We start from the raw sequence: 20946 nt of genomic DNA, 5'->3' as shown, positions 1-20946 counted from the left end.
ATTATGGTAGAGTGGCCAGACGGAAGCCACTCCTCAGTAAAACGCATATGACAGCCCGCTTGGAGTTTGCCAAAAGGCACCTAAAGGACTCTCAGACCATGAGAAACAAGATTCTCTGGTCTGAAGAAACCAAGATTGAACTCTTTGGCCTGAATGCCAAGCGTCATGTATGGAGGAAACCTGGCACCATCCCTACGGTGAAGCATGGTGGTGGCAGCATCATGCTGTGGGGATGTTTTTCAACGGCAGGGACTGGGAGACTAGTCAGGATTGAGGGAAAGATGAATGGAGCAAAGTACAGAGAGATCCATGATGAAAACCTGCTCCAGAGTGCTCAGACCCTCAGACTGGGGCGATGGTTCACCTTCCAACAGGACAACGACCCTAAGCACACAGCCAAGACAATGCAGGAGTGGCTTCGGGACAAGTCTCTGAATGTCCTTGAGTGGCCCAGCCAGAGCCCTGACTTGAACCCGATCTAACAGACCTGAAAATAGCTGTGCAGTGATGCTCCCCATCCAACCTGACAGAGCATGAGAGGATCTGCAGAGAAGAATGGGACAAACTCCCCAAATGCAGGTGTGCCAAGCTTGTGGTGTCATACCCAAGAAGACTCAAGGCTGTAATCGCTACCAAAAGTGCTTCAACAAAGTACTGAGTAAAGGGTCTGAATACTTATGTAAATGTGATGTATCCGTTTTTTATTTTTAATAAATTAGCAAAAATGTCTAACCTGTTTTTGCTTTGTCATTATGGGGTATTTTGTGCAGATTGATGAGGGGGGAACAATGTAATCCATTTTAGAATAAGGCCGTAATGTAACAAAATGTGGAAAAAGTAAAGGGGTCTGAATACTTTCCGAATGCATTGAAGCTCTTCATGCCATTGAGAGGCTTAATGCCTTTTTGCCCCATGATCATAACCAGCCCTAAACCCTGTAATGGTCTTATAAAACGGTGTAATTGCGCTAATTATATCCATACTTGTCTCTCCATCTACACAGATTAATTCACTCGCTGACAGCATTTGTAATTAAATTCTCTCTCAGTTAGAAATAATGGCAAGGATATCCTCTGAGTTAGAAATAATGGCAAGGATATCCTCTGAGTTAGAAATAATGGCAAGGATATCCTCTCAGTTAGAAATAATGGCAAGGATATCCTCTCAGTTAGAAATAATGGAAAGGATATCCTCTCAGTTAGAAATAATGGCAAGGATATCCTCTCAGTTAGAAATAATGGCAAGGATATCCTCTCTGTTAGAAATAATGGCAAGGATATCCTCTCAGTTAGAAATAATGGCAAGGATATCCTCTCTGTTAGAAATAATGGCAAGGATATCCTCTCAGTTAGAAATAATGGCAAGGATATCCTCTCAGTTAGAAATAATGGCAAGGATATCCTCTCTGTTAGAAATAATGGCAAGGATATCCTCTCAGTTAGAAATAATGGCAAGGATATCCTCTCAGTTAGAAATAATGGCAAGGATATCCTCTCTGTTAGAAATAATGGCAAGGATATCCTCTCAGTTAGAAATAATGGCAAGGATATCCTCTCTGTTAGAAATAATGACAAGGATATCCTCTCTGTTAGAAATAATGGCAAGGTACAGTAAAATTATTATAATTGAATCCCATGAAGTTGTGTATTGTCAGTCATACTGTTCAGTATGTGCACATGCTCCAATGACTTGCACAGTACACACATAACCATGTTTCATTTTTATTTAAAGAGAAAGTCACAAAGCACTTTTAATAATGTACTTCACTGAGCTGTTATTGGACAAGTGGATGTAGAATGTAAATTACGCCTGTTATTACACTCCCTCAGGATGAATGCGAGGCAGTTACTTTGGTGATACTTAACAAAATATTCATAATAATGTTTCTTTTTGAGATGGCAATTATGCCAGTGTGTGATGGCTGAGGTTTTCGGGACCATAAAGACACACTCAAACAGTATGTCTGCTTGGCAGCCAGCAGGGGGGAGTGCTGATCTCTACTACCTGTGAAAGACTGAACACAATCTCTCTCTCTCTCTCTCTCTCTCTCTCTCTCTCTCTCTCTCTCTCTCTCTCTCTCTCTCTCTCTCTCTCTCTCTCTGTCTCTCTGTCTCTCTGTCTCTGTCTCTGTCTCTGTCTCTGTCTCTGTCTCTGTCTCTGTCTCTGTCTCTGTCTCTCTCTGTCTCTGTCTCTGTCTCTGTCTCTCTCTGTCTCTGTCTCTCTCTCTCTCTCCGTCTCTCTCTCTCTCGCTCTCTCTCTCTCCCCTAAAAGAGAGAGAGAGAGAGAGAAAGAGAGAGAGACTATTAAACTACAATTGTACTGCATAATGTCTGCATTGGATGGGGAACACATTCTTCCCTTTCATTTTAATTTCTGATGATGACAGACAAGCTACAGTTGAGTGGAGAAGCAGAAGTTGTTATCCCATTTACTGTTCATCTAGTAAACTATCCAAATCTGCAGATGTCAATCGTTGAGTGCACAGGGATGTGGCAGGAAGTCCACCAAGCTGATAGGGAGGTGTGTCATCCATAACATTGATGATAATGATAAGTGAGAGGGAAATACCATGTGTATCAACAAAGCTAATGTTTTTCTCCAATCCATTCTCTACCCACTAATAGAAGAGGACATATACGGCTCTAAAGCATATATTTTGATTTGTTTAACCCTTTTTATGTTACTACATGATTAAATATGTGCTATTTCATAGTTTTGATGTCTTCACTATTATTCTACAATGTAGAAAATAGTAAAAAATAAAGAAAAACCGTTGAATGAGCAGGTGTGTCCAAACTTTTGACTGGTACTGTGTATATATATACAATACCGTTCAAAAGTTTGGGGTCACTTAGAAATGTTTTCGAAAGAAAATCACATATTTGTCCATTAAAATAACATCAAATTGATCAGAAATACAGTGTAGACATTGTTAATGTTGTAAATGGCTATTGTAGCTGGAAACGGCTGATTTTTTATGGAATATCTACATAGGCGTACAGATGCCCATTATCAGCAACCATCAGTCCTGTGTTCCAATGGCACGTTGTGTTTGCTAATCCAAGTTTATCATTTTAAAAGGCTAATTGTTCATTAGAAAACCCTTTTGCAATTATGTTAGCACAGCTGAAAACTGTTGTGCTGATTAAAGAAGCAATAAAACTGGCCTTCTTGAGACTAGTTGAGTATCTGGAGCATCAGCAATTGTGTGTTAGATTACAGGCTCAAAATTGCCAGAAACAAATAACTTTCTTCAGAAACTCGTCTGTCTAATCTTGTTCTGAGAAATGCATACATTAGAGTGTCTAGTTTGAGAAACAGGTGCCTCACAGGTCCTCAACTGGCAGCTTCATTAAATAGTACCCACAAAACACCAGTCTCAACGTCAACAGTGAAGAGGCGACTCCGGGATGCTGACCTTCTAGGCAGAGTTGCAAAGAAAAAGCCATATCTCAGACTGCCCATCTTAATCTTTTCTTTTTATTGGCCAGTCTGAGATATGGCTTTTTCTTTGCAACTCTGCCTAGAAGGTCAGCATCCCGGAGTCGCCTCACTGTTGAGACTGGTGTCTTGCGGGTACTATTTAATGAAACTGCCAGTTGAGTACCTGTGAGGTGTCTGTTTCTCAAACTAGACACTCTAATGTATTTGTCCTCTTGCTCAGTTGTGCACGGGGGCCTCCCACTCCTCTTTCTATTCTTGTTAGAGCCAGTTTGCACTGTTCTGTGAAGGGAGTAGTACACAGCGTTGTACGAGATCTTCAGTTTGTTGGCAATTTCTCGCATGGAATAGCCTTCATTTCTCAGAACAAGAATAGACTGACAAGTTTCAGAAGAAAGTTCTTTGTTTCTGGCCATTTTGAGCCTGTAATCGAACCCACAATTGCTGATGCTCCAGATACTCAACTAGTCTCAAGAAGGCCAGTTTTATTGCTTCTTTAATCAGCACAACAGTTTTCAGCTGTGCTAACATAATTGCAAAATGGTTTTCATATAATCTTCATATAATCTACTTCTCAGATAGAGTTCAATGTGTCAAATCGGAGGGCCTGTTGTCTGGACCTATGGCAGTCTCTATGGGGGTGCCACAGGGTTCAATTCTTGGGCCAACTCTTTTCTCTGTGTATATCAATGACGTCGCTCTTGCTGCTGGTGACTCTCAGATCCACCTCTACGCAGACGACACCATTTTGTATACATCTGGCCCTTCATTGGACACTGTGTTAACAAACCTCCAAACGAGCTTCAATTCCATACAACACTCCTTCAGTAGCCTCCAACTGCTCTTAAACACTAGTAAAACTAAATGCATGCTCTTCAACCGAACGCTGCTTGCACCCGCCCACCCGACTAGAATCACTACTCTAGACGGGTCTGACCTAGAGTATGTGGACAACTACAAATATCTAGGTGTCTGGTTAGACTGTAAACTCTCCTTCCAGACTCACATTAAGAATCTCCAATCCAAAGTTAAATCTAGAATCGGTTTCCTATTTCGCAACAAAGCCTCCTTCACTCATGCTGCCAAACATGCCCTCGTAAAACTGACTATCCTACCGATCCTTGACTTCGGCGATGTCATTTACAAAATAGCCTCCAACACTCTACTCAGCTAATTGGATGTTGTCTATCACAGTGCCATCCGTTTTGTCTCCAAAGCCCCATATAATACCCACCACTGTGACCTGTACGCTCTTGTTGGCTGGTCCTCACTACATATTCGTCGCCAAACCCACTGGCTCCAGGCCATCTATAAATCACTGCTAGGCAAATCCCCGCCTTATCTTAGCTCATTGGTCACCATAGCAACACCCACCCGTAGTCTGCGCTCCAGCGGGTATATCTCACTGGTCATCCCCAAAGCCAACACCTCCTTTGGCCGCAATTCCTTCCAGTTCTCTGCTGCCAATGACTGGAACAAATTGCAAAAATCTCTGAAGCTGGAGACACTTATCTCCCTCACTAACTTTAAGCATCAGTTGTCAGAGCACCTTACCGATCACTGCACCTGTACACAGCCCATCTGAAATTAGCCCGCCCAACTACCTCATCCCTATATTGTTATTTATTTTGCTCATTTGTACCCCAGTATCTCTATTTGCACATCATCTCTTGCACATCATTCCAGTGTTAATACTAAATTGTAATTATTTTGCACTATAGCCTATTTTATTGCCTTACCTCCATAACTTGCTAAATTTGCACACTGTATATTATATGTATTTCTGTTGTATTTTTGACTTTGTTTTGTTTTACCCCATATGTAACTCTGTGTTGTTGTTTTTATCGCACTGCTTTGCTTTATCTTGGCCAGGTCGCAGTTGTAAATGAGAACTTGTTCTCAACTGGTTTACCTGGTTAAATAAAGGTGAAATAAATAAAAAAATAATAAAAAAAATCAATTAGCCTTTTAAAATGATGAACTTGGATTAGCAAACATAACGTCCCATTGGAACACAGGACTGATGGTTGCTGATAATGGGCCTCTGTACGCCTATGTAGATATTCCATAAAAAATCTGCAGTTTCCAGCTACAATAGCCATTTACAACATTAACAATGTCTACACTGTATTTCTGATCAATTTGATGTTATTTTAATGGACAAAAAAATTGATTTTCTTTCGAAAACAAGGAAATTTCTAAGTGACCCCAAACTTTTAAACGGTATTGTAGAACACCTACTCATTCAGGGGCTTTTCTTTATTTTTACTATTTTCTACATTGTAGAATAATAGTGAAGACATCAAAACTATATATAACACATATGGAATCATGTAGTAACCAAACAAGTGTTAAAGACATCAAAATATATTTTTGATTTTAGATTCTCCAAATAGCCACCTTTACCTTGATGACAGCTTTGCACACTCTTGGCATTCTCTCAACCAGCTTCATGAGGTAGTCACCTGGAATGCATTTAAATTAACAGGTGTGCCTTCTTAAAAGATAATTTGTGGATTTCTTTTGAGCGTTTGAGCCAATCAGTTGTGGTAAAAGACCAAGTCCATATTAGGGCAAGAACAGCTCAAATAAGCAAAGAGAAACGACAGTCCATCATTACTTTCAGACATGAAGGTCAGTCAATCCGGAAAATTTCAAGAACTTTGAAAGTTTCTTCAAATGCAGTCGCAAAATCCATCAAGCGCTACGATGAAACTGGCTCTCATGAGGACCGCCACAGGAATGGAAGACCCAGAGTTACCTCTGCTGCAGAGGATAAGTTAATTAGAGTTACCAGCCTCAGAAATTGCAGCCCAAATAAATGCTGCACAGAGTTCAAGTAACAGATATATCTCAACATAAACTGTTCAGAGGAGACTGTGAATCAGGCCTTCATGGTCGAATTGCTGCAAAGAAACCACTACTAAAGGACACCAATAAGAAGAAGAGACTTGCTTGGGCCAAGAAACACGAGCAATGGACATTAGACCAGTGGAAATGTATCCTTTGGTCTGGAGTCCAAATGTAAGATTTTTGGTTCCAACTGCTGTGTCTTTGTGAGATGCGGTGTGGGTGAACGGATGATCTCCGCATGTGTGGAGGTGCTTTGCTGGTGACACTGTCTGTGATTTATTTAGAATTCAAGGCACACTTAACCAGCATGGCTACCACAGCATTCTGCAGTGATATTTCATCCCATCTGGTTTGGGCTTAGTGGGACTATCATTTGTTTTTCAACAGGACAATGACCCAACACACCTCCAGGCTGTGTAAGGGCTATTTTACCAATAATGAGAGTGATGGAGTGCTGCATCAGATGACCTGGCCTCCACAATCTCCCGACCTCAACCCTATTGAGATGGTTTGGGATGAGTCGGACGGCAGAGTGAAGGGAAGTGCTCAGCATATGTGGGAACTCCTTCAAGACTGTTGGAAAAGCATTCCAGGTGAAGCTGGTTGAGAGAATGCCAACAGTGTGCCAAGCTGTCATCAAGGCAAAGGGTGGCTATTTGAAGAATCTCAAATCTCAAATATATTTTGATTTGTTTAACAATTTTTATGCTACTACATGATTCCGTATGTGTTATTTCATCGTTTTGATGTCTTCACTATTATTCTACAATGGCTGCTCTGTGACCCACTAGCACTCCCCCGGGGGATAAAAGGGGGATAAGGGAACCTCAGTTACACATAAGGACACTTTATAGACACACACAGATAAAATGGACATTGAAAAGTAGTGGAATGGTAGTGGTTATGTAAGAAGAAACTAAAGGCAATGAATATACAGTACTACACACAACACAAAGCTGATAGCACGTTGAGAGCATTTTAATGGTAATGACAAAGAAAGGACTGTATAAATGGATATGCTACATGCTCCTATTACAACAATGTATACAGAGGCAGAATGCAATAGGTAATAGTAAAAACTATAAAGTACTGCAAGCAATATTTAGATAGACGTTACACACTCACTTTGTGCACACTCACCATCCCACATGTCCAAAGAGATCTGAGTGAGTCTGCATGTGGACTGCTGGCATGCACTTTTGATCATTTGCGCAGTGGAGTGATTCACTGAATGTGTGATTACGTTGAATAACTTCTCAACGAGCATTACATTTAAATCCATCCCACCTTTTTTTCCCTATCTGCAGGGCTGTGAATTATTCATTGTGGAGTCCATCATTTGGTTTGGCAAATTTTTGTTTTGAAGAAAAGGTGCAATTGGTTTTTATCATCCTCCATAGAATAATAGTAATAATTTGGTGTGTGTGTGGAGGGGTGGATGTTCCTTGATTGAGTGATTCTGTTCAAGCTTCACATTATGCAAAACACTGGGATATCATTGAGCTTCTGCATAAATGCAACATTATGGCGTGGTATCCATTTTGAATCTTAATGACTTGGGAACCTCTATCACAAAAATGTGATTGCAAAATGCATAATAACATTCAGATTGTATATTAAATGAGATCTTGAGATGGTTCCCCTGGTTGAGAACGAATCATTTTCCACCAGACCTGCAGAATAGAATGCATTGTGTCAACAAATGCACCCATTGGGCTGAATTTAGGATCTCTGTTTGGATTTTAATGGCAATTGATTAAAACATTCTAGTCATTAAAACCTTAATTAAAACCTTAATTAAAACCTTAATGACTAGAACTGAAAATATACAAGTTTGGCAAGACTTTTCACAAGCATGACAAACTGCCCTAATTATTTTGGGTGACTTCATTGTTTATGTAGGAGATGGCAGCTGTGGAAGAAATAATTCTGTATTTGCAGGTGGCACATGTACAGTAACTAGTTACTGGACCCAAAAGGAGGGTTTGGCACTTCATGAAGCATAATCTGACACGAATTGTCAGACAATGCAGAAGTCTATATACACTGAGTGGACAAATCATTAGGAACATGACATTTCCATGACATAAAGTGACCAGGGGAATCCAGGTGAAAGCTATGATTCCTTATTGATGTCACTTCAATCAGTCTAGATGAAGGGGAGGAGACAGATTAAAGAATGATTTTTAAGCCTTGAGAAAATTGAGACATAGATTGCGTATGTGTGCCATTCAGAGGGTGAATGGACAAGACAAAATATTTAAGTACCTTTGAATGGGGTATGGTAGTAGGTGCCAGGCACACTGGTTTGAGTGTGTCAACAACTGTGTCAAATCTAATTAGCATAATACAAAAATCACCATACATTTATGTCAGTTTAAGATAGAGATATCTGTTTTTTTGCATTGGATGCGTCTCAATCCACCACATCCACCTATGTAACACTTCCGCATCTGTGGTGAAAGGTGACAGAGCTAGAACGATGTTTGTCAGACCATGAGACATCCCAGAAAATTGGTCTTCTCACAACATCGTCTGTAGCGTCCGAACGGTTTGGCCTACAAACTATTGAACCCTTTATGGAAAGATGAGACTCTCAGAAACACGATGGTGTTCTCAGTTTTGCTCTATCACCACTTCAAGCATTTCAGTACAGCCGATCTGCCAACAACTGTCTGTAGCGTCCAAACAGTTTGAGATACACACGACCCTGTTGTGTAATGGTGAGACTCTCACGGACACGTACCTATTGGTTGTTTTGGTCTATGACGCCCACAGGCCTCACAAGACTCGCCTGAAGGTCCCCGGGTACCAGTTGAACAAATGTATGGAAGTACAGAATATACTGTGTGTATATATATATATATATATATATATATATATATACAGTGGGGAGAACAAGTATTTGATACACTGCCGATTTTGCAGATTTTCCTACTTACAAAGCATGTAGAGGTCTGTAATTTTTATCATAGGTACACTTCAACTGTGAGAGACGGAATTTAAAACAAAAATCCAGAAAATCACATTGTATGATTTTTAAGTAATTGATTTGCATTTTATTGCATGACATAAGTATTTGATCACCTACCAACCAGTAAGAATTCCAGCTCTCACAGACCTGTTAGTTTTTCTTTAAGAAGCCCTCCTGTTCTCCACTCATTATCTGTATTAACTGCACCTGTTTGAACTCGTTACCTGTATAAAAGACACCTGTCCACACACTCAATCAAACAGACTCCAACCTCTCCACAATGGCCAAGACCAGAGAGCTTTATAAGGACACCAGGGATAAAATTGTAGACCTGCACAAGGCTGGGATGGGCTACAGGACAATAGGCAAGCAGCTTGGTGAGAAGGCAACAACTGTTGCCGCAATTATTCGAAAATGGAAGAAGTTCAAGATGACGGTCAATCCCTCTTGGTCTGGGGCTCCATGCAAGATCTCACCTCGTGGGGCATCAATGATCATGAGGAAGGTGAGGGATCAGCCCAGAACTACACGGCAGGACCTGGTCAATGACCTGAAGAGAGCTGGGACCACAGTCTCAAAGAAAACCATTAGTAACACATTACGCCGTCATGGATTAAAATCCTGCAGCGCACGCAAGGTCCCCCTGCTCAAGCCAGCGCATGTCCATAACCCAACCCTGATCTGTACTTCTCCACAACTTTGTCCCTGACCTGTTTGGAGTGCTCCTTGGTGTTCATGGTGCCACTTGCTTGGTGGTGCCCCTTGCTTAGGGGTGTTGCAGACTCTGGGGCCTTTCAGAACAGGTGTATATATACTGAGATCATGTGACAAATCATGTGACACTTAGATTGCACACAGGTGGACTTTATTTAACTAATTATATGACTTCTGAAGGTAATTGTTTGCACCAGATCTTATTTAGGGGCTTCATAGCAAATGGGGTGAATACATATGCACGCACCATTTTTCCGTTATTTATTTTTTATAATTTTTTGAAACAAGTTATTTTTTTTATTTCACTTCACCAATTTGGACTATTTTGTGTATGTCCATTACATGAAATCCAAATAAAAATCCATTTAAATTACAGGTTGTAATGCAACAAAATAGGAAAAATACCAAGAGGGATGAATACTTTTTCAAGGCACTGTATAGATATAATGGAGACCATTTTAGTGACAAAAATAAGAGGTTAAATACTTGTAAGAAATATATACTTTGCTACATGCAAGTCATGAATCCTAGCAGGAACAACTCAAAAGTGTTAACCATGAAGACCTTTCCAAATTAAACATGAAAACGTATCCCCAAAAGGAACATTTTCAGTTGAAACTCAGTTAAAACTCTTGGCGTTCCAGTGTTAAGACAAATGTTGACCTGTGAGTGTGTGTGGCCTTTACAAAGCTCCCTGAGCCTCAAAGAGAATTCATGAGCACATAAAAAGGAAATATCATGGTTACAGATCAGGAACGAGAATACAGTATACAAGTAATACAGCCATTCCAAAAGGTCAGAAACACACTATAAATGTCTAGATAGATAGGTTGTGAACTATATTCATGAGGTTCTGACTGAGCATAATGTGACCTTTCATTGTTTGCTTTTATATTAGATAAATGTTCTTACATTGTCAAACATTTTAAACTAAAGACGTAATCAAGAATTGCTATCACAACAGACAGAAAAAGATTAAACAGAAAAAATAACTTTGATCTGACAGAAATACAGAACAACAAAATGTTATTTTCCAGGACTACCCACTCCATCACCATAGGCACAGCGGTAAGCAACCGTAAGCAACTTAAAGCCAGGAAACTCTCAAGTGAAGAAGCTAGAGAGAGAGTGATGCCGGAGTTGCCAGTACAAGTACAGGCAATTTAATTATACAACTAAAACCTTGTATAATTGTAGAGGGATATAAAACACCCGAATAGGAGAAAATAAAGTTTAGTTAGTGCATGCCATGGCATATGAAGGACCCCATTTTGACAATGGCAAAAAAAAATGTGTCAAATGAAACCATAATACCTAAGAAGTTATCTTAACAAATACTCTCTTGGCACAAAAACCTATTGTTACTGTATGTGTCCTTAAGTTACCTCAGATCAACTTCAACTCCACCGTCTCGAATGCTACTCAGTCCAAAGATTGGATTGAGAGCTGTAGCATCATCAAGAAACCCAGTGCAAAAGTACCCATGATGCTTTTACATTCATCCAGGAGAGGTACATGCTGTCCTTAACTAATTATTAATACAGCACAATGTATGCACGCCCACACCGCCTCTCCACAACTTGATAAGAGCGTTTTTGGCTCTAATCGAGTGGAAAAATACACTATTTCTTTATCGTCCTACTATATGTTTTCTGTGTGACACATGCACCTTTCCTGGCAATTACTGCATTAGTAAAATCTCCAGTATAATTACCTAAAGAGTCTATACATAATTGGTACCCACTGGGCACAGATGTAAATTCAACATCTATTCCACGTTGGTTCAACATCATTTTATTGAAATGATGTGGAAACAACATTGATTCAACCAGTGTGTGCCCAGTGGGTATTATCTAAAGTAACATGTGTTTTTCAGACATCCCAAGATTGTCTGCAGAGTGGGGAGGATGGGGGTACAAGTTAGAGATACAACCAACTCAGATACTCTTCACAAAATCTTTCCAATTGGGGTAACCATAGTCACAGTACTTTAGATGGAGAAAGAGAAAGAGAGAAAGAGAGGTGTGTGTGTGTGTGTGTGTGTGAACTGTTGATTGCCACTTTAAGGGTTAGGTTTAGGGTTAAGGGTTTTGTGGTTAGGGTTAAGGTTATGGTTAGGATTAGGGGTTAGGGAAAATAGGATATTGAATGGTAATAAATGTTTAATCCCCAAACAGTCTTGAAATTTCATGTAAAAGTGTGTGTGTGTGTCTGTGTGAATGTGTTTGTGTCTGTGTGTTTCCCTGGAGTGCAGCAACAATAATTCCAAATCCCTGTCTCAGACACACAGAGAAAGAGATGTCCAAGCCCCCATGTTATCTCTACTGAGACCTTTACATTGTCACAGACACTTTATGAAATCAAAGGCTGGAACACGAAACGATACCCTAGAAATAATACATCCATGAATACAGTTTGTTCTTTTATCAAAGCAGTGGATTACAATACACATAGTGTCTGGAGAAAGAGAGCTGCACTGTTTTGGAAGGCCACACATGCAGCTGTTTTACTCTGTTGCCTTATAATTGTATTGTTGTCAAGTTTTGGTTCTAGTTTCTATAAGTGTTTGTTTATTAAAATATTAGACAGTGTCCATGCATGGTATTAGGACAATAACCAACTGGGATTCTAAGGACATGTAAGTCGCTCTGGATAAGAGCGTCTGTTAAATGACTAAAATGTAAATGTAAATGTTGTTTGAAGTGTTTTCTCAAGAAAGGGAAATAGAATACTTCACATGGTTGATAATACATATTGTATAGCTGTGAATGGTCCATACTGCGCATATTCTGAGCCTTACATTATTGATTCATTTTGTTTGATAGATAGGCAACATTATGTTTGTTAGTCAAGCTCCTGAATACGAGTAAGCCATGAGAGTCAGACTATGGAACTGCTTAACACTTAAACAAGACCAATAAAGTATTTAATCACTTAGATATTGCATCATCTACTGACAGATCTAGCAGTATTTGTCCTCCCTAAGTCTGAGAGGACATTAGATGTGTCAAGACTGAGAAAGAAAGTGCCACAGTTTGCAGAGTGCTGCAATATCTGTACATGTATGTTCCCTCTTCATCTCAGCATATGAAACAGACTGTCAAGGAAGGCAAGATTACGAATTTCCATTAACCGAGCCGGAGAAAGATGAACCCACATACACCTTTTTAAAATCATGTGCGTGTACAGGAACTAATTAAAATGAATGCTGTTAATTTAAAACCAATTAAAATGAAGACACGGCATAATTATAGCAGTTCGTGTTGAGCATACAATGTCCCTGGGTTACCACTTCAATCTGGCCTACCTCAGGTAAGGATTGACTAGCATTAACACCTCTTGCTGGAAGAATATCTGAGTGATCCAAATCTGGATTCAACTGTTTATTAGGGAAAGTGTTGCTTTCCTTGACGTGTTGCTGTTGGGAATCTCTGAAGCTTGCAAAACAGAGTCAGTGCCTTCACTTTCATCCACTGATGGGTTCAGATTTACTAGCCATTTAGTTCAGGTTTCAACTGTTGCTGAGGGATGTGTTGTTGCAATGCTGTGCTGTGTATTGGTACACTTGAGATAATTAGTTTGCCTTCAAGAAGACAGATAGTTAATTGTCTTGGTTTCATTTAGTCAATAAGCAGAAACTCTAATTGGTTGCTATTACCAACCACAGGTTGAAATAACATTCAAGTCTTCCACAAAGCTGTCATGAATGTGTATATTTTCAGTATTTCAATCACACGTTACAGTGTTGGGGTGAAAAAATCACGTGACACAATATCGTATGATTTCAATTAGCATAAGATTGGGGATTCCTGACAGAGCTGACAGTCAGTCCTAGAGAAAAAAAGTATAATTGGACGAAGCTGAGTTTCCTTGGCCAACACGCAGGCATCTGTTCCGTGGGCTGTGTTTCGCACTGCGGGCCTTGCATTGTGATTCAAGGGAGTGGGAAATTGAGGGGAATTGTTAGGGATGCGGAGGGAATTTCACAGCGCCTCTCTCCAGCTGGATTAGTGCTCTAGAGCTGGGCAGATCAGTCTTAGGACCTGGGAGCAGAGAGGGAGGATTTACCCTCTCTGACTGCCTCTTACCACCACCACTGGCTGCCTCTTACCACCACCACTGGCTGCCTCTTACCATCACTGGCTGCCTCTTACCACCACTGGCTGCCTCTTACCACCACTGGCTGCCTGTTACCACCACTGGCTGCCTCTTACCATCACTGGCTGCCTGTTACCACCACTGGCTGCCTGTTACCACCACTGGCTGCCTGTTACCACCACTGGCTGCCTCTTACCACCACTGGCTGCCTGTTACCACCACTGGCTGCCTGTTACCACCACTGGCTGCCTGTTACCACCACTGGCTGCCTCTTACCACCACTGGCTGCCTCTTACCACCACTGGCTGCCTCTTACCACCACTGGCTGCCTCTTACCACCACTGGCTGCCTCTTACCACCACTGGCTGCCTGTTACCACCACTGGCTGCCTCTTACCACCACTGGCTGCCTCTTACCACCACTGGCTGCCTGTTACCACCACTGGCTGCCTCTTACCACCACTGGCTGCCTCTTACCACCACTGGCTGCCTCTTACCACCACTGGCTGCCTCTTACCACCACTGGCTGCCTCTTACCACCACTGGCTGCCTCTTACCACCACTGGCTACCTCTTACCACCACTCACTGGGCAAAAAGGGTCCATATCAGGGATATCTTTATATGACACGTTTTTGATATTCTGGAGAATACAGACCATTTCCAATGCATATTCTGAGTTTTGTGGATATGCACCGTATCCTGACAAATTCTCAATCCAGATGTGTCTTTTAGACATAATATGATATTGGAATTACTTCGAATATCACACATGAACATTTCCTATGGCCGGATATGGACTTATTCAATATCCTGAGATATGACATCCTATTTTCTCTCTTCATGTTGACAAATACTGACTGTATACATCGGATATCTGTGTTTTCTCAGCACATTCAAGATATTAAGCTATATTGATTCCAGATATGCTTCTCTTGGCTGAGGTTCATATCCAGATCATAATATGCTTTTTGATATGCTGAAAATAAGGACGATTTCTGATGCATTTCTGAGTTTCCAGCACATGCTCAATAATTTGTGAAATATGAAATACATATGTTTCTTTCATGCACAAATCATTTTTGGATTCCCTCTGGATTTCAAACATAGTATGGCCAGTTATTGGCTCATTAGATATCCTGAGATAGGGCTATGTGGACATCTTATTTTCTCTATATGATGACAAATACTGACAGTAGGCCTACATAGTATATTTTCTCAGCACATACAATGCATATGCTTTTGACTGAGGTCCATATCAGGATCTTGATATGCTTTTTGATATGCTACATAAGGACCATTTCTGATGCTTATTTGAGTATGTTCAATAATTGGACACATTAAATCCATATAATTATTTCAGACACTAGCTAAACTTTGTCACGGTCGTCGGTGAGAGAGGAGGACCAAGGCGCAGCGTTGAAGGCGAACATATTTATTATATTAATGATCACACGATCAAAACAACAAAACGATGACGTGACAGTCAATGGTAAACACAAACCAAATACGAACAAGAAACCACAAATAATGAATGCCTAACGGCTACCTAAGTATGACTCCCAATCAGAGACAACGAGCTACAGCCGTCTCTGATTGGGAGCCACCCTGGCCAACATAGATATACAACAACTAGAACATAAACAAATGAAAACTCACACCCTGGCTCAACATACTAGAGTCCCCAGAGCCAGGGCGTGACAGTACCCCCCCCTAAAGGCGCGGACTCCGACCGCGCCAACCAAATACAACAGGGGAGGGACCGGGTGGGCACTCCGCCTCGGCGGCGGATCCGGCTCCGGACATGACCCCCACTCCTTCTCTAACCCCCCAAAGTACCCCTGGTCCGGTCTGGCCCTGCTGACCAGAGCTGAACTGAACACTGGTGGAGCGGATTGCTCTAGCTCCGGCGTGACGCAGCACCTGACCGGTGCGGAGAGCAGGAACGGGCCGGACAGGGCTGACGAAACGCACCACTGACTTGGTGCGGGGAGCAGGAGCGGGCCGGACCGGGCTGACGAAGCGCACCACTGACTTGGTGCGGGGAGCAGGAACGGGCTGTGCCGGGCTGACGACGCGCACCACTGACTTGGTGCGGGGAGCAGGAACGGGCCGGACAGGGCTGACGAAACGCACCACTGACTTGGTGCGGGGAGCAGGAATGGGCCGGACTGGGCTGGCGACGCGCACCACAGACTTGGTGCGGAGAGCAGGAACGGGCCGGACAGGGCTGACGAAACGCACAACAGACTTGGTGCGGGGAGCAGGAATGGGCCGGACTGGGCTGGCGACGCGCACCACAGACTTGGTGCGGAGAGCAGGAACGGGCCGGACAGGGCTGACGAAACGCACCACTGACTTGGTGCGGGGAGCAGGAATGGGCCGGGCCGAGCTGGCGATGCGCACCGTAGACTTGGTGCGAGTGGCAGGAACAGGCCGGACCGTACTGGGAACACACACCACTGGCCCTACGTGGGGATCAGGAACAGGCCGGACCGGACTGGCAACACACGCCAGTACCTCTCGCCGTGCCTCTACATCTTCCACCCCCTCTTCGACCAGTGGCCCCCGTAACCTGGCGGCCTCCTCTGCCAATCCGCTGGGCCGCTCTGCCGCGGTCTCCTGCTGGCCCGTCGTCCACGGCGTTAGCCCCCCCCTAAAAATGTTCTGGGCGTCTCCCCTACCCGTGGACCAGGTCTCCATGTCCCTCGCCAGCCTTTCGCCCTTCTGCCACAATGTCAAGCCCTTCTCTTCCTCACTCGGCTTGACCCAGTCGAGGAGGCGAAGGAGATCTGTTAGGGATCTCCCTGGCGATGGCTCCTGGACACGCTGCTTGGTCACATCTTGGTGGTTTCTTCTGTCACGATCGTCATTCATAGAGGAGGACCAAGGCGCAGCGTTAAATGCGAACATTTTATTTATTAGAATGATCACACGATCAAAACAACAAAACGAAACGTGACGTCCCTGGTTACATAAACAAACCAACACGGAACAAGAAACCACAAATAATGAATGCCTAACGGCTACCTAAGTATGACTCCCAATCAGAGACAACGAGCTAAAGCCGTCTCTGATTGGGAGCCACCCTGGCCAACATAGATATACAACAACTAGAACATAAACAAATGAAAACTCACACCCTGGCTCAACATACTAGAGTCCCCAGAGCCAGGGCGTGACAAACTTTTTGTATTACTTCTGCGTAAAGGCAGACACAAACCGCAAGCTAAAAGCACTGTAACTGGTAGCCTAGCAACAAGAATCACATATTTTCTGCTGTGGCGTTCCGATTGTCATTTTCTAATTTGGGCGCCACAAATTAGAGTGGTGGAACTGACAGAGATGTTCACAAGTTTTTGAGGTAGAGTCCAAGTCAAGTCTCAAGTCTTTTAGGGCCAAGTCTAAGTCAAGTCTCAAGTCTTTTAAGGCCATGTCTAAGTCAAGTCAGAAGTCCCTTTTGGCAATGGCTTGCTGCCTGCTGTGGGTTAGGTCTATAAACCTTGTAAATAGTTTGAAGAGACTCCCTTGCTCATTAGTCCATACTTATATGAAAGAAAGCACATTAGGCACTATTTAAATCAAAATACATTTCCTTTTAAAATGTAGACAGTCTACATTAATAAAAGTAATTGTACCGGATAGGAAAAAAAGCAAACAACATTTTAAAGTGCATGGTATTTTGTGGCAGACATTGTCTATATTTCACTTCATTCTGTCACACAAACAGAAAATCTGTAGGGGAGGGAAGATGACATACAACTGTTCAATAACTGCAGTACTAAAGTGTCCTATATATCAAACGTAATGACCTTTATCCCTAAAATATACTTACTGACCTGGACACTTAACAACAGAAATACATTTTCCTGTAACAAGTAGCAAATTACATCCTGTGCCCTAAGACAGAGAACATTTCTGTTGCAGACAGGTTACATTTCAAAATATCAAGTTTGTCAGCGTTCTTGCACTGAGCCTGGAAACCTTAACAAAGCAAATTTGAGGACTAGGCTGCCAAAGTTCTATCAACATATCGACTGTTGTACTCAGGCTGCTAAACTTCTCAACCATTGCTATTCGAACTTCCGGGTTGGTTATAAGGCCCTCCCCCGCCCTCTTTCCGGCAAATCTGACCATGACTCCATTTTGCTCCTCCCTTCCTATAGGCAGAAACTCAAACAGGAAGTACCCGTGCTAAGGATACCTGCTGTCGACGAAACATTGCAGTGTTTTTTTTTGTATATATTCTTTTTTACATTATTAGCTCAGAAAGTGTTTTGGATCATTACATACAGCTGGGAAAAACTATTGGATATCAGAGCAGCGGTAACTCACCAGAACTACCAGCATTACAACCAGGAATACGACTTTCCCGAAGCAGATCCTTTGTTTTCTCTCCCCAGGGCAATTGAACTGATTCCAGCGGCTGACCCACAACATCGCCAGCGGAGGAGAGGCACTCAGAATGGCCTGCTAGTTCGACTTAGGAGGCGCGCACACCACCAACCGCTTCCAAGTATATTACTTGCTAATGTTCAGTCTTTGGATAACAAAGTCGACAAGCTCAGGGCAAGGATTTCTTTCCAGAGAGACATCAGGGCCTGTAACATACTTTGTTTCACGGAAACATGGCTCTCTTGGGATATTCTGTCGAAATAGGTCCAGCCAGATTGGTTCTCAGTTCATCGCACAGACAGAAATAAATATCTCTCCGGGAAGCAAAAGGGCGGAGGTGTGTGTTTCATGATTAACGACTCATGGTGTAATTGTAGTAACATACAGGAACTCAAGTCCTCTTGTTCACCCGACCTAGAATACCTCACAATGAAATGCCGACCGTATTATCTCCCAATAATTTTCTTCGTTTATAGTAACGGCCGTGTATATCCCCCCTCAAGCCGATACGACAACAGCCCTCAAAGAACTTCACTGGACTTTATGCAAACTGGAACCCACATTGCCTGAGGCTGCATTTATTGTATCTGGGGATTTTAACAAAGCAAATTTGAGTACTAGGCTGTCGGAGTTCTATCAACATATCGACTGTTGTACTCGGGCTGCTAAAATTCTCGACCATTGCTATTCGAACATCCGGGTTGGTTATAAGGCCCTCCCCCGCCCTCCTTTCGGCAAATCTGACCATGACTCCATTTTGCTCCTCCCTTCCTATAGGCAGAAACTCAAACAGGAAGTACCAGTGCTAAGGTATATTCAAAGCTGGTCTGACCAATCGGAATCCACGCTTCAAGATTGTTTTGATCACGCGGATTGGGATATGTTCCGGGTAGCTTGCAAAAATAATTTTGACGAATACACTGAAACAGTGACTGAGTTTATCAGGAAGTGTATAGGAGATGTTGTGCCCACTGTGACTCTTAAAACCTACCCTAACCAGAAACCGTGGATAGATGGCAGCATTTGCGCAAAACTGAAAGCGTGAACCACCGCATTTAACCATGGCAAGGTGACTGGGAATACGGCAGAATACAAACAGTGTAGCTACTCACCTCGCAAGGCAATTAAACAGGCAAAACATCAGTATAGAGACAAAGTGGAGTCGCAAGTCAATGGCTCAGACACAAGACGTATGTGGCAGTGTCTACAGACAATCACAGACCACAAAAGGAAAACCAGCCACGTCGCCGACACCAACGTCTTGCTTCCGGACAAGCTAAACACCTTCTTCGCCTGCTTTGAGGATAACACAGTGCCACCGACGCGGCCCAGGACTGTGGGCTCTCCTTCTCCGTGGCCGACGTGAGTAAGACATTTAAGCATGTTAACCCATGCAAGGCTGCCGGCCCAGACGGCATCCCTAGCCGCGTCCTCAAAGCAAGCTCAGACCAGCTGGCTGGTGTGTTTACGGACATATTCAATCTCTATCCCAGTCTGCTGTCCCCACTTGCTTCAAGATGGCCACCATTGTTCCTGTACCCAAGAAAGTAAAGGTAACTGAACTAAATGACTATCGCCCCGTAGTGCTCACTTCTGTCATCATGAATTGCTTTGAGAGACTAGTCAAGGATCATATCACCTCTACCTTACCTGTCACCCTAGCCCCACTTCAATGTGCTTACCGCCCCAATAGATCCACAGACGATGCAATCGCCATCACACTTTTCGCACCAAAGTGTGTTCATCTCTAGGAGACAGAACGCGTCTCCTTCCTGAGCGGTATGATGGCTGCATGGTCCCATGGTGTTTATACTTGCGTACTATTGTTTGTACAGATGAACGTGGTACCTTCAGGCGTTTGGAAATTGCTCCCAAGGATGAACCAGACTTGTGGAGGTCTACAATTTTTTTCTGAGGTCTTGGCTGATTTCTTTTGATTTTCCCATGATATCAAGCATTCCCATGATATCAAGCAAAGAGGCACTGAGTTTGAAATACATCCACAGGTACACCTCCAATTGACTCAAATTATGTCAATTAGCCGATCAGACGCTTCTAAAGCCATAACATCATTTTCTGGAATTTTCCAAGCTGTTTAAAGGCACAGTGAACTTAGTGTTTGTAAACTTCTGACCCACTGGAATTGTGATACAGTGAATTATAAGTGAAATAATCTGTCTATAAACAATTGTTGGAAAAATTAGCTTTAATGACTCCAACCTAAGTGTATGTAATCTTCCGACTTCAACTGTAATATCTATTGTTTACAGGAAACTCATTCAACAATTCTAGATGAAGTTGTGTGGAAAAATGACTGTGGGGGGAGGGAGGGAAATATACTTCTCCCTTGGGCAAAGAAACTCAAAAGGGGTGATGATATTAATTAACAGTAATTTCGATCCGAATGTGCAAATTGTCCAAACAGATCCGCAATGTAGATGGATGATTTTAAATATGTTATTGGACCATGAACA

Source organism: Coregonus lavaretus (genome assembly GCF_964263955.1).
Source record: "Coregonus lavaretus genome assembly, chromosome: 15".
Taxonomy (NCBI): Eukaryota; Metazoa; Chordata; class Actinopteri; order Salmoniformes; family Salmonidae; genus Coregonus; species Coregonus lavaretus.
Note: the sequence above shows the minus strand (reverse complement) of the source record.